Below are 19,736 nucleotides of genomic sequence, written 5' to 3' on the forward strand. Positions count from 1 at the left end.
TCTGAATAAAAAGGTGGAGGGAGTCATGAAGATAACAGTAAAGAGTGTTTCAGACAGATGGAACAACAAGTACAATGGCCCTAATGAGGGACTGTGTTTGTGGGTTGGGAGCAGAGTAAGCAAGGAAGAAAGTAAGAAGAGGAAAGGTCAGAGAGGTAGAGGTGCAGTTTGTGTGGTGCCTTCTAGGCCATTTTAGACTTTGGCTTTTGTTCTGAGTGAGATGGGAGTCACTGAAAGGTTTTCATCAGGGAGTATACGAAATTACTTGTATCGTTGATATAATTCCAGCTGCTGAAAAGATAATAAACTGGAAAAGGAAATAGTTTTCTAGTAATTTTCTAGCCAAGAGATAATGGAAGTTTATACTATGATGGTGGAAAGTGCCATATTCTGAATATATTTTGAAGGTAGGTCTGGTGTGATCTTCTAAAAGATTAGATGTGGGGTATATGAGTGAATGGGTAATCTAAAATGATACCAAGGATTCTAATCTAAGCAATTAGGTAAACGGTGATGCCATTTACTGAAAGGAGGCACACTAGGGGAGGAGCAGGCTAGGCATAGGTATGAAGAATTCAATTTTGGACATGGTAAGTTTGAGCTGTTCATTAAACTTCCAATGAAGATACAGAGTGGACAGTTGGATACACAAGTCTAGAGTATAGGGGAGATGTCAGAACTAGAGTTAATGATACATGGCTGTTGTTTTAGTTATTAAGTTGTGTCCAACTCTTTTGCAACTCCATGGACTATAGCCCACCAGGCTCCTCAGTCCATGGGATTTCCCAGGCAAGAATCCTGGAGTAAGTTGCTATTTCCTTCTCCAGGGGATCTTCCCTGACCAGAGATTAGACCCATGTCTCCTGCATTGGCAGGTGGATTCTTTACCGCTGAGCCACCTGGGAAGCATTAATGATATATATGTGGTCCTTAAAGTTCTGAGACTGAGAATGAGACTGTCTGGTGATCATATTTTTGGATTGTGTAGCAGGTTGAGGCATGGGTCATTCTAGAGAATTACTACACAATTGCAAGGTGATTGAAACAACTATCTAATATCAGCATATAAACTAAATGATGTTCACTGGTTTTAATCTGTATGCCCTTTATTCTCAAGTACAAAAGTATATTCAGTCCTCTTTCTTTTAACTTATTCTATTTTAAATAGTCAAAGTTTCAGCATTATTAACACTCCACTGCTAATCACTAAGCTTCTAAAAGCCACAGTCTTACTCACTTTATAAGACTCATTCTTACAAAGCTCTTTTCTAGAAATTTTCCTTCCCTGGCTAGTGGCATTATCACATTAAAATATGAAACTTTCTTACTTTTAGACACCTCATTTCCCTTCTTTCCTATTTAAGTTTGAAGACCAATGAAAAATTTTTGTGCTCTTATGACAACTAGGGGGCAACAAATGAAAATTTCCCTGAAGATAAAGTTGTTCAAAGACTCATAATTTCAGGACTCAAGAGATATCTTTAAAAAAAAATCCTCAAAATTCATCAAATTATACACAGTAAATATGTACAGTTCTTTCCATATCAATTATACTTCACTAGTGCACTCATCTCACATGCTAGTAAAGTAATGCTCAAAATTCTCCAATCCAGGCTTCAGCAATACATGAACCGTGAACTTCCTGATGTTCAAGCTGCTTTTAGAAAAGGCAGAGGAACCAGATATCAAATTGTCAACATCCGCTGGATCATGGAAAAAGCAAGAGAGTTCCAGAAAAACATCTATTTCTGCTTTATTGACTATGCCAAAGCTTTTGACTATGTGGATCACAATAAACTGTGGAAAATTCTGAAAGAGATGGGAATACCAGACCACCTGACCTGCCTCTTGAGAAATCTGTACGCAGGTCAGGAAGCAACAGTGAGAACTGGACATGGAAAAACAGACTGGTTCCAAATAGGAAAAGGAGTACGTCAAGGCTGTATATTGTCACCCTGCTTATTTAACTTTTATGCAGAGTACATCATGAGAAACGCTGGACTGGAAGAAACACAAGCTGGAATCAAGATTGCCGAGAGAAATATCAATAACCTCAGATATGCAGATGACACCACCCTTATGGCAGAAAGTGAAGAGGAACTAAAAAGCCTCTTGATGAAAGTCAAAGTGGAGAGTGAAAAAGTGGGCTTAAAGCTGAACAGTCAGAAAATGAAGATCATGGCATCCAGTCCCATCACTTCATGGGAAATAGATGGGGAAACAGTGGAAACAGTGTCAGACTTTATTTTTGGGGCTCCAGGGTCTCTGCGGATGGTGATTGTAGCCATGAAACTAAAAGACACTTACTCCTTGGAAGGAAAGTTATGACCAACATAGATAGCATATTCAAAAGCAGAGACATTACTTTGCCAACAAAGGTCTGTCTAGTCAAGGCTATGGTTTTTCCTGTGGTCATGTATGGATGTGAGAGTTGGACTGTGAAGAAGGCTGAGTGCCGAAGAATTGATGCTTTTGAACTGTGGTGTTGGAGAAGACTCTTGAGAGTCCCTTGGACTGCAAGGAGATCCAATCAGTCCATTCTGAAGGAGATCAGCCCTGGGATTTCTTTGGAGGGAACTATGCTGCAGCTGAAACTCCAGTACTTTGGCCACCTCATGCGAAGAATTGACTCATTGGAAAAGACTCTGATGCTGGGAGGGATTGGGGGCAAGAGGAGAAGAGGACGACAGAGGATGAGATGGCTGGATGGCATTACTGACTCGATGGACGTGAGTCTGAGTGAACTCCGGGAGTTGGTGATGGACAGGGAGGCCTGGCGTGCTGCGATCCATGGGGTCGCGAAGAGTCAGACACGACTGAGTGACTGAACTGAACAGAACTGAACTGAAGCTGTTAAAAATATTTTTTAAAAAATATTTCATTCTGTATCACTGGATTGTTGTGCTGACTTTCTGTTACTACTAGTTTCAACTGATCTCTCTGGTAGATTCCCATTAATCCTTATGTATTTAAATGTTGAGAGCAAATTATATACCATCTTCCTTGGTTCTGAGCTGCTTTCTAGCATATATATGTGACACACATTTAGAAGAAGACATAGATTAGCTAAGAGAAATGCAGATATACCTAGAAAATTAATCACGACAGCTTCAGATCTTCGTATAGTGTCTAAGAACATTAATTTGGGAGTCATACTGCCCGGGTTTGAATTTCAGCACCATTACTTACTAGTTGTGTAACTCTAGAGAATGTACTAAAACATCTTCATGCCTTACTTTCCTCATCTTTAAAATGGAGATAGGAATAGGTCTCACTTCGCAGAATTGTGAAAGTGAAAGTCACCCAGTTGTGTCCAATTCTTTGCGACCCAATGAACTGTAGTCCATGGAATTCTCCAGGCCAGAATACTGGAGTGGGTAGCCTTTCCCTTCTCCAGGGGAATCTTCCCAACCTAGGTATCGAATCCAGGTCTCCCACATTGCAGGGGGATTCTTTACCAGCTGAGCTACAATGGAAGCCCAAGAATACTGGAGTGGGTAGGCTATCCCTTCTCCAGCAGATCTTCCTGACCCAGGAATCAAACTGGGGTCTCCTGCATTGCAGGTTGATTCTTTACCAACTGAGCAATCAGGGAAGCCCTTCACAGAATTGTAGAAATAATTAAATGAATACATATAAAGCATCTACTATGTGCTTGGCACACAGTAAGCCTATGTGTGAATTGGGTGATAGAAGATTTTGATCAGAAGGTTGGGCAGGGGTGGAATAAAACAAAGCTCTATCTGTCCACTTACTTGTCAAGATTTACCCCTTGCCACCTATTGGGGTTAGAAGTCCCATATGGGAAAGAAGCAGGTATGTGTTAAATATTTCACATTTGCACAGTATGACTCATTCTTATCTTGAGTATTTTGCAAAGTAGAGACTAGGACTGCTAATTTTAGTGATTTGTAAGGAATGAAGGTATACATATAGATGCACATATGAACAAAATTAAAAAAAAATCCTAGAAGATGGACGATAAACATAATAAGAAAATATGAAAATGGAAGGAGATTGGAGAGCAAGAATTGCTAAACCATCAAAGACCTCATTCCCACACTTGGCAATTATGCCTAAGCTGTCTGTATTTTTTTTTTTTTTTAAGTAAGAGGGACAATTTTCTGTAAATGCTTAATAGAAATCTTTTAAGTTCCACTAGTGATACAAAAGAGGCCCCTCTTTTGGAGAAAATGTAGCAAAGAGTGTCTCAAGATATAACATTCATAGATAATTATAAGTTCCCAAACATTAAATAACAATAACCAGATTCCTTCCTTAGTTTATCAATTCCATACGCCAGAGTGGGCTACAGAATCTCTGAGACCCAAAAGATAGAATAAAGGATTGTAAGGAAGCCAGTGTGAAAAAGCAGCTATCATTTCCACTTCTTCCTAAAGGTTGAAAAACCTAAATTAGGAGAAAAGCATAAAGATATATTTCCTTCCCTCAAGAAGCTGATAGTCTAGTCCAGGAAAGGTAGAGAGGTGAAAAGACAAATGGAATGCAGTCCACTAAATACTAACTGATAGACAGAAGCATTTTTTTCCATATGGGTCTATGGAAATCCAGGCAGTGAGTTTCAGTGAGGGGATGATGTCTGCGTGGAGTTTTAAATGAGAAATAGGAGATAAATGATAAACAGGAAATGTCACTATCTTCTCCTTGGATTATTGGAAGTATTCCCTATCTTCCCTCTGACCCACCCTCTCTGGCACACAAGAAAAATATGAAGGAGGACTTGAGTTGTCTAGGCAGGGAGAAATTGAGATGGGTCCAGCAAACATAGTTTTTATTTAGAACAAGGTAGCTTGACTGTGTGTAAATTTGGGCCATATGCTTTTTCTTTTCATTGGCCTTCCACATTACCATGAGTCTTTTAGAGTGACACACTATTTGACAATTTTCATCTGCTATGTTATCCAAATACTTAATGACACAGATTCTAATTCCAAGCTACATAGATGCTCCCTTACTATGGACACCTTAGAAAAAAATTCAATAGCTGTGAACATTCTTTCTCATAAGGCTTGGTGAGATTTGTTGTTGCCAATATATGCCACCTTTAATTTCTTAGCTATCATCTGTGATATTTAATGAGTCAAATTCCTATGATAGCAAATTTCTTTTATTTCCCTGCATGGTAAATCAGTATCTCTCCCTTCTCCTCCTTAGCCCATTATGAGACTCAAAAGAAAAAGGTCATTTCTAAAATCATAAGAAATATCTTCTATATGAGTCTCCCTCTGCCATGGTACTCTTCCTGTGTCCTCCATTTTTAAAGAATATGTTCTTCTAAATTCTCTCTCTCTCATAAGCCTGTCAAACTTCTGTGGACCTACAGGTTCTTATCACTCACAGACATACACACACTCATGGGACGTCCCCAAACAACCACCAAAATAAAGAAAGATTTAGTGATGTGTATTAAGAGCACTAGACCGTGAGTTAGGGAGCCTGAGTTTTGGCCCTAATTCTACCATTGTTACATTGGATACAAATTTATTTTCTCAGGACCTCCATTTCTTGAACCGTAAAATAAGCTTGATGACCTACAAAGTCATATTCAGCTCTAATTATTATCCAAAAATTCTTTAAAATAAAATTTGCTTTGTTACAAATACATTTACTTTATACAATTTTACTATAAATTTTAAGAAAATTAAAATGTTTGAGATACAGTCACTTCTTGTGAATTGTTTCCACAAGGCCTATGAAAGAAGAGTACTATGAGTTAAAAGCAAATGAACTTATAAACAAAAGATATTAAATATGGTAACCTCTTGGTGATATCTGTGGAAAGGAAATTATTCAAATAAATACTGTTTAGTTTTACAAAATGCTTAAGGTAACAGAACTTGTGTGGACTGGCATAGTTTACATTATTTTCCCTCCTTCTAATGAGTGATATTAATACTAATCACCACCAATGAAATAATTATTACTGACACTGTAAAGAAACATACTGAAATATTATTCAGACCATCATTATGTTTTGAAATGAGAGGAAACTATTAAAGATCTCAATTTGCTTACAGAAGATTTTTTTTAAATCACTTAACCAATAGTTTAAATGCAAATCATGCCAGTACACTCCAATATTATTTGAAGACAACATGATTCCAAAAGAGCTACAGCACCAAATGTAGTACTACAGAAGAATCCTTAAAGTCACTAGGTCTTGCTGCTACACTCAAACCATCATAGACAGATGAGACTTTCTCCTATTTATAAAACTCTTTAGAGAGAAGATTCCACAACTTTCCTCAGGATCCATTTCCAATATTTCACAATCAAGTTTCCTCCTTAAGGGTCTAACAAAAATCTTCCATGTTTTCTTAAGTTTATTTAACCATCTAAGAATAAAGAGACCATTGACTATCCTCTGCATCTAAGTAACTGATATTTTAAGATAATTATTAAATTATCCATTAGGCCTCTCTTCTCTGAATTGATGAACACTGTTCCTTCAACATTCCCCTCAGAACACATCTCTTATATCCCATGACCTATTTTCTGTTACTCTAGGCAAATGCCTTGCTTCAGAATTTTGGTAAGGCCTGCCTGGATTTGAGTTTCTCTTTTTATGTTTTACACTCTAAAACTCTTGAATTTACATGGAGTCTAAAGTATCTGCTCCTTACCTAAGATTTTAGCTCTCAGAATAATATTAAGCAATTGCCAATATCATCCAAAATATAGCTGTATAACCACAGTGCACAAAACATAAATTTAAAAAATGTAAAAGTCCTAATTTAACCTCACAAAATAAGGCAATATAGTTTTAGCTTTGTGATATCCTGTCCAGAGGCCAAGAAATTATTCAAGTGGTATTTCTCAGGAAACAAATGTTTAGACTCTTGGGAGGAAGCCAGAAATCTGGAGTGGGTGATGTGGTTCTTGGCTCCCTAATTCTTATGTCACCAGAGAAATATTTTGGCTTAGCACTGAATACTCGTCCTCATTTCCAGACCATTTCGTGAAGTTAGAGAACTGTATAATGCATCCCATGCATTTTTATGGTCTAATTGCCATATGTTATATATTTGGAATTTGAACTTTTGGAGTGTATGAAGATATTGTCAATCTAAAAGCTGTCTTCCTATATATTACACAATAACTAATCCCTCTCTAAGGTCTGGTTCAGTACCTGACTTACTCTCTTGGGTTCTTAAACATCTCCTTCTCAATAAGACCTACACTATGTCCACTCTATTTAGAACTGCAACCTGTACCAATCACTCACACACACACTCATGCACACACACACACACCACACCTACTATTTCTATATTTCAAAGCATGCATTTCCTTTTAATATACAATATCATTTAGTGAATTGTCATTTATTGCTTGTTTCCCTCCTCTAGACTGTAAGCTCTATGCAGCAAGTATTTTTGTCTGTTTTGCTCCTGATGATGACCAAGTGCCTATAACTAGTACCTAACACACATTATGTGCTCAATAAGTATGTCCTAAATGAATGAATGAGTTGAATAATCCCTGAGGGATAGTGAGTATACAGATTGGCACTATGACATGCTCTATTTTGATATATTATTGAAGGCATCAAACATCAGTTAACTCATTAAGTTGAAAGCTCACAGTCATCCCACCTCAGTACTAACGCGCTATTTTCTCTGTCAGGAATGCTCTTCTGTCACTGCTGCTGCTGCTGCTAAGTCGCTTTAGTTCTGTCCAACTCTGTGCGACCCCATAGACGGCAGTCCACCAGGCTCCACTGTCCCTGGGATTCTCCAGGCAAGAATACTGGATTGGGTTGCCATTTCCTTCTTCAATGCATGAAAGTGGAAAGTGAAAGTGAAGACGCTCAGTCGTGCTGACTCTTAGCGACCCCATGGACTGGAGCCTACCAGGCTCCTCCGTCCATGGGATTTTCCAGGCAAGAGTGCTGGAGCAGGGTGCCATCGCCTTCTCCGTCACACCAGCTTATTATTCATAACTAAAGTGTCACCACCTCTGAAAGTGCTTCCCTCACCACCCGATGTCAATTAGACACCAACACAGCCTGAGAAAGTGATTGCCAGTCACTATCACAATGCCAGTCACTGTTTTAGTTCCTTCATTATATTGTAACTTCTTATTAAAAAAACCAAATCAACTTTTTGGCCATACTCGCCACTGCCTGAGGTTATGTTATTGGTTTATTTATATATATATATACTCGTGTAAAATGTGCAAGCTTTGTGAGATCAGCAGTATATTCCCAGCATCAGGGTCATAGTAGGTAATTTGTCAATACTTGATGAATGAATGAATAAATTACTAATTTGTAAAAATGTAAATCATGAAGTTGAAAACAGAAATGACAAGGACTATTCATCCAATTGCAAAATATTATTGGATGCTACTTTCATTTATTTATTTCAAAACATATATTCAGTGGTTACAAGTTGTACTTCATCATTTATATAGATAAATATATTCATATACACAGTCACATATGTATTATCTGTAAACACTTAGGGCACACATGTAAGAAGCAAAAGGAGTAAAGGAGAACAACACAAGAAAAGTGAAAACAAAATGGAGGCAATCATGGGTTGATTTGAGAAGTGGGAGGATAATAAGAGGTTTTGGGATAGCTGAAAAGACTATTAAAATGTCCCAGAAAAAAACATATGATTAAAGCATAATCAGAAAATATCTCACCTGGATTGCTCATGAAACTTAACTTTGATCAGGTACACTTGGTCAGCCTTACTCCACATAAACCTCACTTTTTTCGTACTCCTGGGAACTCTACCTATTAAAAACCTGAGATTTTAATACCAAATTCCTTTCTCCCAAGGTGCTACATCTCCCTGGTTTCATTAAACTCCTGTAGTTTGTTTCCTCACATTCAAAAAACAAACAACAACAACAACAAAAACACCCAAAGGCATTTGGTTACCTTAGTTAACAAAATAGAAATGATAAGTATTTAGCTCTTGGTTTTTCAGTGGCAGGTGCTCAATTAATATCTGCTAAATGGAAATAGAAGAATACAGGAATATAGACATCATTAAAAGGCAGCCTGATTTCTATTACTAAATAGAAATTTTTTTGTCATGTGATCTTGGAAAATGAACATTTATAGAAAGTTAAGTATTAGAAAGGTAAGTTTTAGACTTACCTTCTCATGTGACTATAAGCCTTCACATTCTCTGGCAATGAGTCTGAAACTAAATGGGTGAAGTTGTCCCAGTGATTTCCCTTTTGTGCTTTCCACTTATCTCTAAACGATTTCTTTTTAAGTAGAATTGACTAAAACAAGAACAAAGGGAATGCTGACACCACTTGGACTACAGGAAACATTTGGAAATGGGAAGCAATGTCTATATTTCCTTCTTTCTCTTTTTTAGAAAAACCCCTGTAACATTTACAATATGTTCATTTAAACAATTTGTTTGAACAACTGGAGGAAAGTGTCAGCATTCTAAAGGCAAAACACACTAAAAGGCATTTATTTTAATTTTGAGGGCACAGTTCACATTTTATCCTCTGTCATTTTCCTTTTATATTTTTTTATTAAGCTTCCAAAGTAGTTTATATTTTAAAAACAAGATGAACACATCAGAGCAATACATAGCTCTAAATTTCATATTTATTTTTACATGTGAGTTTCATAAGAAGCCACTGAGATAGGAAGAACAGGAAATATTCACTCCATCTTCTAGAAGAGGAAAATAAAAAGTTCATTTTCCAAGACCACATGACAAAAAATTTTCTACTTGGGAATAGAAACCAGACTGCCTTTTAATGTTGTCTATATCCCTATATTCTTCTATTTCTATTTAGCAGATATTAATTGAGCACCTACTACTGAAAAACCAAGAGCTAAGTACTTGATACAAACATAAGATAGAGTCTCTCTCTCCTCAAGGAAATTAGTATTCAGTACAGAAAACAGAAATTTGTGAGTACCAGGACCCAGGAGAAAGGAGCAGTGACTCCACAAAAGACTGACCCAGACTTGCCCAGGAGTGTCCAGGAATCTCCAGAAGAGGCATGGGTCAGTGGTGGCCTGCAGCAGGGTTGGGGGCAGGGACTGTAGTAGTACATGCATGGGATCTTTTGAAGGAGGTCGCCATTATCTTCATTACCTACACCATAGTTTGGCCCCAGGTAAATAGCAGGGAGGGAACACTGCTCCACCCATCAATAGAAAATTGGATTAAAGATCTACTGAGCATGATCCCGCCCATCAGAACAAGACCCAGTTTATCCCTCAGTCATTCTCTCCCATTAGGAAGCTTCCATAAGCCTCTTTTCCTTCTCCATTAGAGGGCAGACAGACTGAAAACCACAATCACAGAAAACTAACCAATCTGGTCACATGGAACACAACCTTGTCTAACTCAATGAAACTACAAGCCATGCCATGTAGGGCCACCCAAGATGGACGGGTCATGGTGAAGAGTTCTGACAAAATGTGGCCCACTGTAGAAGAGAATGGCAAACTATTTGAGTATTCTTGCCTTGAGAACCCCAAGAACAGTATGAAAAAGCAACAAGATAGGACACTGAAAGATGAACTGCCCAGGTCGGTAGGTAGCCAGTATGCTATTGGAGATCAGTGGAGAAATAACTTCAGAAAGAATGAAGAGATGGAGTCAAAGCAAAAACAATACCCAATTGAGGATGTGACTGGTGACAGAAGCAAAGTCCGATGCTGTAAAAAGCAATATTGCATAGGAACCTGGAATGTTAGGTCTATGAATCAAGGCAAATTGAAAGTGGTCAAACTGGGAATGGCAAGAGTGAACATCAACATTTAAGGAATCAGAGAACTAAAATGGACTGGAATGGGTGAATTTAACTCAGATGACCATTATATATACTACTGTGGGCAAGAATCCCTTAGAAGAAATTGAGTAGCCATCACAGTCAACAAAAGAGTCCAAAATGCAGTACTTGGATGCAATCTCAAAAACGACAGAATGATCTGTTTGTTTCCAAGGCAAACCATTCAATATAACAGTAATCCAAGTCTATGCCCCAACCAGTAATGCTGAAGAAGCTGAAGTTGAACAGCTCTATGAAGACCTACAAGACCTTCTAGAACTAACACCGCAAAGATGTCCTTTTCATCATAGGGGATTGGAAAACAAAAGTAGGAAGTTAAGAAACACGTGGAGTAAGAGGCAAATTTGGTCTTGGAGTACAAAATGAAGCAGGACAAAGGCTAACAGAGCTCTGCCAAGAGAATGGACTGGTGATAGCAAACACCCTCTTCCAACAACACAAGAAAAGACTCTACACATGGACATCACCAGATGGTCAACACTAAAATCAGATTGACTATATTCTTTGCAGCCGAAGATAGAGAAGTTCTATACAGTCAGCAAAAACAAGACAGGGAGCTGACTGTGGCTCAGATCATGAATAGATATGCCAACTTCAGACTTAAATTGAAGAAAGTAGGGAAAACCACTCGACCATTCATGTGTGACCTAAATCAAATTCCTTATGATTATACAGTGGAAGTGACAAATAGATTCAAGGGATTAGATCTGATAGACAGAGCTCCTGAAGAACTATGGAGGTGGGTTCATGACATTGTACAGGAGACAGGGAGCAAGACCATCCCCAAGAGAAAGAAATGCAAAAAATTAAAATGGCTGTTTGAGGAGGCCTTAAAAATAGCTGTAAAAAGAAAAGCAAAAAGCAAAGGAGAAAAGGGAAGATATACCTATTTGAATGCAGAGATCCAAAGAATAGCAAGGAGAGATAAGAAAGCCTTCCTCAGTGATCAGTGCAAAGAAATAGAGGAAAACAATAGAGTGGGCAAGACTAGTGATCTCTTCAAGAAAATTAGAGATACCAAGGGAACATTTCATGCAAAGATGCACTCAGTAAAGGACAGAAATGTTATGGACCTAACAGAAGCAGAAGATATTAAGAAGAGGTGGCAAGAATACACAGGAGAACTATACAAAAATCATCTTCACAACCCAGATAATCATGATGGTGTGATCACTCACCTAGAGCCAGATATACTGCAGTGCAAAGTCAAATGGGCCTTAGAAAGCATCACTACGAACAAAGCTAGTGGAGGTGATGGAATTCCAGTTGAGCTCTGATGCTGTGAAAGTGCTGCACTGGATATGCCAGCAAATTGGGAAAACTCAGCAGTGGCCACAGGACTGGAAAAGGTAAGTTTTCATTCCAATCCCAAAGAAAGGCAATGTCAAAGAATGCTCAAACTACTGCATAATTGCACCCATCTCAAACACTAGTAAAGTAATGCTAAAAATTCTCCAGGCCAGGCTTCAACAGTACGTGAACCATGAACTTCCCGATGTTCAAGCTGATTTTAGAGAAGGTAGAGGAACCAGAGATCTAACTACCAGCATCCACTGGATCATCAAGAAAGCAAGAGAGTTCCAGAAAAACATCTATTTCTGCTTTATTGACTATGCCAAAGCTTTTGACTGTGTGGATAACAATAAACTGTGGAAAATTCTGAAAGAGATGGGAATACTAGACCACCTTACCTGCCTCTTGAGAAATCTGTATGCAGGTCAGGAAGCAACAGTTAGAACTGGATATGGAACAACAGACTGGTTCCAAACAGGAAAAGGAGTACATCAAGGCTGTATATTGTCACCCTGCTTATTTAACTTATATGCAGAGTACATCATGAGAAATGTTGCACTGGATGAAGCACAAGCTGGAATCAAGACTGTTGGGAGAAATATCAAAAACCTCAGATATGCAGATGACACCACCCTTATGGCAGAAAGCAAAGAAGAACTAAAGAGCTTCTTGATGAAAGTGAAAAGGGAGAATGAAAAAATTGGCTTAAAGTTCAACATTCAGAAAACTAAGATCATGGCATCTGGTCCCATCACTTCATGGCAATTAGTTGGGGAAACAGTGGAAATAGGGACAGACTGTATTTTTGGGGCCTCCAATATCACTGCTGATGGTGACTGTAACCATGAAATTAAAAGATGTTTACTCCTTGCAATAAAAGTTGTGACCAACCAGATGGCATATTAAAAAACAGAGACATTACTTTGTCAACAAGGTCCATCTAGTCAAGGCTATGGTTTTACCATTTGTCATGTATGGATGTGAGAGTTGGACTATAAAGAGAGCTGAGCACCGAAGAATTGATGTTTTTGAACTGTGGTGTTGGAATGGACTGTTGAGAATCCCTTGGACTGCAAGGAGTTCCAACCAATCCATTCGAAAGGAAACAGGTCCTGAATATACATTGGAAGGACTGGTGTTGAAGTTGAAACTCCAATACTTTGGCCACCTGATGAGAAGAGCTGACTCATTTTAAAAGACCCTGATGCTGGGAAAGATTGAAGGAGGGAGGTGAAGGGGATGACAGAGGATGAGATGGTTGGATGGCATCACCGACTCAATGGACATGAGTTTGAGTAGACCCCGGGAGTTGGTGGACAGGGAGGCCTAGCATGCAGCAGTGCATGGAGTCACAAAGAATTGGACATGACTGAGCAAATGAACTGAACTGAATGGAAAACAGACATGTAAATAAAAATTGCTAATATGGTAAGAAGTTGTATTAAGATGGTGATCTCCAAGCTCATAGATAATAAAATCCACTATGTTTTCTTATTTGAATACAGTCTCTCAGTACATATGTTCAATTATAAGTTATACACATAGTGTCATAATTAGCTAATCTCTTAAGGCAAAAAATATTTTGAAGGTGAAGTTCACTATTACTATACAGGATATATTAATACATTCATATATCAGAGTCTTGTTAACTTTGAATGCTGTAGGCCATCATTTCAGCAGGACTTATTAGATCATCATGTTTCTTGGATTTCTTTTGTATTTAAACTAATAATACAGTTAACAAAGAATACTGTCAATTTCTTTATCATGTTTACATTATTAGCAATATCATCAATATTCTTTGTCAAGGTTAGTTTGCTTAAAATTTAAATAACATGATTAAGAAATCTAACTGGGAACATGTAATGTACAGCATCTTGTACTATTGTGAAATTAAACTATTAAATAACTGTTTTGATGCATTCCTCTATACTTTTACTCTGGGATACCTCAGAGATATTACATGACATCACATGTGACCCTCTGTTATCAAACAGACCAAGTGATGACATCATATATAAATGACCCTCTGTTATCAAACAGACCAAGTGATGACATAATATATAAATAATTATACATAGTATTTTATTATATATAATAAAACAGATTATTTTTGATTAAAATAAATATAGACATTCTTATATGTATACTCAACACCAATGTCCATCTAAAACAACCCCTAGAGTATATTTCTCTAACTTGAGATAACACTGTACTGGTCCATGCAACGGTCAGAAAAGGAATTTCAAAATTTTCAAATATTATCCAAAAACACTAAAAAGTGTTTTTTGTTGCTTTCTGATCCCTAACTAGAAAATTGTCTAGTCATGGTATCTCAAATTCAATATCTATGCTTTCTAGCTGAGCTTTTACTATATTTACTCTATAATGTTAAGGCTCATTTAGGAAGAATGAGTGTAAGAGATTGTCAAAAACTGGGTCCCATACTAATTAAATGGTTCTATTAACAGTCTAGGGCTTCCCTAGTGACTCAGTGGTAAAGAATCCGCCTGCCAATATTGCAGGAGTGAAAGTTAAAGTCGCTGCATCATATCTGACTCTTTGCGACTCCATGGACTATACTGGAATTCTCCAGGCCAGAATACTGGAATGGATATTGCAGGAGACCTAGGTTCAATCCCTGGGTCAGGAAGATCCCCTAGAGAAGGAAATGGTAACCTACTCCAGTATTCTTGCCTGGAGAATCCCATGGACAGAGGAGCCTGGAAGGCTACAGTCCATGGAGTGGCAGAGTCTGACACCACTGAGTGACTAAACAACAACATTAACAGGCTAAGATTACATATCTCATGTGTTATTACTTTATCTATGGACTTACTAAGTTACAAGTGACTATGCTTTGAATCATTAATATTCTCAAGATCATAAATATAAACAATGAACATGGTGTATTAAGCCAAATATACTTAAGGAAATATGATGTAATGGAAAGAATTGTGAAGTCAGATAGGCTTGAATTTAAATCCCAGCTTAGCCATTTAGGAGTTATGTAGCCTCGGCAAAGTAGCTTAATTTTCTGAACCTGTTTCTTCAAGTGTTAAGTGGAAGTAGTATCATCCCCCTGCATCAGGACTTTTCATGTGCAAAACATGTCATTCAGTAAGTACTCAATAACTTAATACCAATTATCACTTAAAATAAATAAAATTATGTGCAAATGGAGCAAAATTTTCAGCCTTGGGCTCCTGGTAATTATACTTTCTGGAAGAGCTTTCATGAATTTGCTAATGTACTGGCTCATTGGAAAAAATATGACAAACCTAGATGGCATATTAAAAAGCAGAGACATTACTTTGCCAACAAAGGTCCATCTAGTCGAAGCTATGGTTTTTCCAGTAGTCATGTACGGATATTAGAGTTAGAGCATAAAGAAGGCTGAGTGCCAAAGAATTGATGCTTTTGAACTGTGGTTCAAGAAGACTCTGGAGAGTCCCCTGGACTGCAAGGACATCAAACCAGTCAATCCATAAGGAAATCCAACTCAATGGACATGAGTTTGAGTAAGCTCTGGGAGATGGTGATAGACAGGGAAGCCTGGGTTCGATCCCTGGGTTGGGAAGATTCCTTGAAGAAGGGAAAGGCAACCCACTCCAGTATTCTGGACTGGATAATTCCATGGACAGTACAGCCCAAGGGGTCACAAAGGGTCGGACACGACTGAGTGACTTTCACTTCACTTCAGGGAAACCTGGTGTGCTGCAGTCCATGGGGTAGCAAAGAGTTGGATACAACTGAGTGACTGAACAACAACTGGCTCATTCATTCAACTAATACTTATTGAGTACTAACTCCATGCTCAGCATTGTGCCACATTTTATAGGGAATACAGTCCTCTCCTATTACAACATAGTGTGTGCTTAGTCACTCAGTCATGTCTGACTCTTTGCGACCCCATGAACTGCAGCCTGCTAGGCTCCTCTGTCCATGGGGATTCTCCAGGCAAGAATACTGGAGTGGGTTGCTATGCCCTCTTCCAGGGTATCTTCCCAACCCAGGGATTGAACCCAGGTCTCCTTCATTACATGCAGATTCTTTACCAACTGAGCCATCAGGGAAGCCCTACAACTTCCTGGGAAGAACTACACCAGGGAAGAACTGCCATAAAAGTGTAGGTGAAGCTGCTATTAACAAATAAACACAAACATATAATTGCTCAAATGTAACAAAAGCTTAATTCTTGTTCACTTAACAATCCAGAGTGGGTATTCAGGTCACCAAGAAATCTTTCTATTAATACTTTCAACATATTGTTTCCAAGGTTCCTTTGGTTGTCATAATTCCTTCCCATTGAAAGGAATAAAATAAAATTTGGAAATTTTGGAAAAGCAAATAAAATTTGGAAGTGCACACATGAAGGTTCTATGGGCAAGTCCTGAACTGGTGTTTGTAACTTCTGCTCCCATTCCACTGGAAAGAACTTCGTCAGATGGCCTAACCTAACTGCAAGGGAAGCTGGGAAATATAATCTAGTTAGGTGCCCAAGAAGGAGAGTAGAACAGACTTTGGTAGATAGTCACCAGTTTGCAGTTGATTTCTGAACAAACATAAAAAAGACAACAATGTCTGTACAGTATGTACAGGCGATCAGAGTTTATAGAAAGGCTGGGGGAACATACACTACTGCTATTGGAGAAAAAATTCTCAACCAAATCACTGTGTTTACATATCTTCCAATTTATTCTGTAAGGTTTGGTTCCAGACCACCACAGTAAAGCAAGTATTGCTATAAAGCTAGTCATACAAACTTTAAAAAATTTCCCAGTGCATATAAAAGTTATGTTTACATAGTAGTTTATCAAGTGTGTGATAGCATTATGTCTGAAAAATATATGTTGAATATGTATCTATCTTAATTTTAAACATTTTATTTGCTAAAATGTTAGCAATCAATTGAGCCTTCAGAAAGTCACAATCTTTTTGCTGGTAAAGGGTCTTGCCTTGATGTTGATGGCTGCTGACTGATCAGGGTGGTGTTTGCTGAAGACTGCTGTGGCAATTTCTTAAAATAAGACAACAATGAAGTTTGCCACGTCAAGTGAGTCTTCCTTTCATGAACAATTTCTCTGCAACATGCGATGCTGTCTGATAGCATTTTACCCACAGTAGAACTTTCAAAATTGGAGTCAGTCCTCTCAAACCCTGACACTGCTCTATCAACTAAATTTATGTAATATTCTAAATTCTTTCCTGTCACTTCAACAATCTTCACAGCATCTTCACCAGGAGTAGAGTCCATCTCAAGAAACAACTTTATTTGCTCATCCATAAGACACAACTCCTCATTTATTAAAGTTTTATCATGAGATTAGAGCAACCCACTCACATCTTCAGGTTCTATGTCTAATCCTAGGTCTCTTGCTATTTTCACCACATATGTAGTGACTTCCTCTACTGAAGTCTTGAACCCTTCAAAGTCATCCATCAGGGTTGGAACCAACTTTACCCAAACTCCTGTTTATGCTGATATTTTGCCCTTCCCATGACAGGAATGTTCTTAATGGTACCTAAAATGGTGAATTCTTTCCAGAAGGTTTTAAGTTGACTTTGCCCAGATCCAACAGAGGAATCACTATGGTTAACTATAGATTTACAAAAATTTTAAATCAAGACTTGAAAGTCTAAATATCTCCGTGCTCCACGGGTTGCAGACTTGATATATTAGCAGGCATGAAAACACATTAATCTTATTGTATGTCTCCATCAGAGCTTCTGGGTGACCCAGTGCATTTTCAATGAGCTGGAATATTTTGAAAAGAATCTTTTTTTCCTGAGCAGTAGGTTTCAACAGTGGGCTTAAAATATTCAGTAAACCATGTTAAAAACATGATGTACTGTCATCCAGGTTTTGCTGTTCCATTTACAGAGCACAGGCAAAGTAGATATAACATACATGGGATTTTTAGAATGGTAAATGAACATTGGCTTCAATTTAAAGTCACCAGCTGCATTAGCCCTTAACAGGACAGTCACCTTGTCCTTTGAAGGCAAGAACTGACTTCTCTCTAGCTATCAAAGTCCAAGATGGTATTGTCTTCCAATGGAAGGCTGTTTCATCTACATTGAAAATCTATTGTTTAGTTGAGCCAACTTCATTAAGCATCTTAGGTAGATGGTCTGGATAACTTGCTGCAGCACTTGTTATAGAGATAACTTCTTTCCTTCAGCCTCATGAACCAATCTCTGCTAACTTCAAACCTTTCTTTTGCAGCTTTCTCAACTCTCTCAGCCATCATAGATTGAATAGATTTAGAGCCTTGCTCTGGATTAGGCTTTGGATTAAAGGAATATTGTGGCTGGTTTGATCATCTATCCAGTCACTAAAACATCTGCATAGCAACACAGTTGTTTTGCTTTCTTATCACTCATGTGCTCACTGGAGTAGCACTTTCAATCTCCTTCACAAACTTTTCATTTGCATGTACAACTTAACTGGCACAAGAGGCCTAGCTTTTAGCCTTGTCTCAGCTTTCAACACACATCTTCCTCACTACGTTTAATCATTTCTAGCTTTTGATTTAAAGTGTGAGAAATGTGGTCCAGTGATTAGGACTCTGCACTTCCACTGCCCAGGGCCTAGATTCTATTCCTGGTAGGGGAAATAACTAACCAAATATATACATAAAGTGAGAGAAATGTGATTCTTTCACTTAAACACTCAGAGGCCACTGTAAGATTATTAATTATCCTATTTTCAATATTGTTATAGGGAGGAATAGTGAGGCCTGAGGAGAGGGGGAGTAATATGGGCATGGCCGGCCGATGGAAGAGTCAGCACACACACAATGATTATCAATTAAGTTCACTATCTTATATGAGTGGAGTTCATGGCACTCAAAAACAACTACAATAGTAACATTAAAGATCACTGATCACAAAGCACCATAACAGATGTAATAATCATGAAAAAGTTTAAAATATTGTGAGAATTACAAAAATGTGACAGAAACACAAAGTGAGCAAATGCTGTTTGAAAAATGGCACCAATTGACTTGCTTGAAGCAGAGTTGCCACAAACAAAAAAAGTTTGTAAAGAAAACACCCTGAGGGATGGATGGGGAGGGAGGAGGGATGGGTTCAGGATGGGGAACACATGTACACCCATGGCTGATTCATGTGAATGTATGGCAAAAAGCACCAAAATATTGTAAAGTAATTAGCCTTCAATTAAAACAAATTAATTATAGCTACTACTGTGGGCAGGAATCCCTTAGAAGAAATGGAGTAGACATCATATTCAACAAGAGTCTGAAATGCAGTACTTGGATGCAATCTCAAAAATGACAGATTGATCTGTTCGTTTCCAAGGCAAACCATTCAATATCACGGTAATCCAAGTCTATGCCCTGACCAGTAATGCTGACGAAGCTGCAGTTGAATGGTTCTATGAAGACTTACAAGACCTTCTAGAACTACCACCCCCAAAAGATGTCCTTTTCATTATAGGGGACTAGAATGCAAAAGTAGGAAGTCAAGAAACACCTGGATTAACAGGCAAATTTGGCCTTGGAGTACAGAATGAAGCAGGGCAAAGGCTAATAGAATTCTGCCAAGAGAATGCACTGGTCATAGCAAATACCATCTTCCAACAACACAAGAGAAGACTCTACACATGG

General features: G+C 38.2%; 1 protein-coding gene across 2 annotated transcripts in view; it reads right to left on the reverse strand.

Moving 5' to 3' along the window:
* Positions 1 to 9,230, reverse strand: part of IL13RA2 (interleukin 13 receptor subunit alpha 2) — an 83,285-nt gene extending 74,055 nt beyond the window's left edge. For both annotated transcript variants that reach the window (XM_070785218.1, XM_070785217.1), the window contains exon 1: positions 9,137 to 9,230. The gene's annotated coding sequence lies outside the window, so the exon portion shown is untranslated. The remainder of the gene's footprint in view (positions 1 to 9,136) is intronic.
* Between the last annotated feature and the right edge of the window lie 10,506 nt (positions 9,231 to 19,736).

This window comes from Bos indicus, chromosome X (assembly GCF_029378745.1).
Source record: "Bos indicus isolate NIAB-ARS_2022 breed Sahiwal x Tharparkar chromosome X, NIAB-ARS_B.indTharparkar_mat_pri_1.0, whole genome shotgun sequence".
Taxonomy (NCBI): domain Eukaryota; kingdom Metazoa; phylum Chordata; class Mammalia; order Artiodactyla; family Bovidae; genus Bos; species Bos indicus.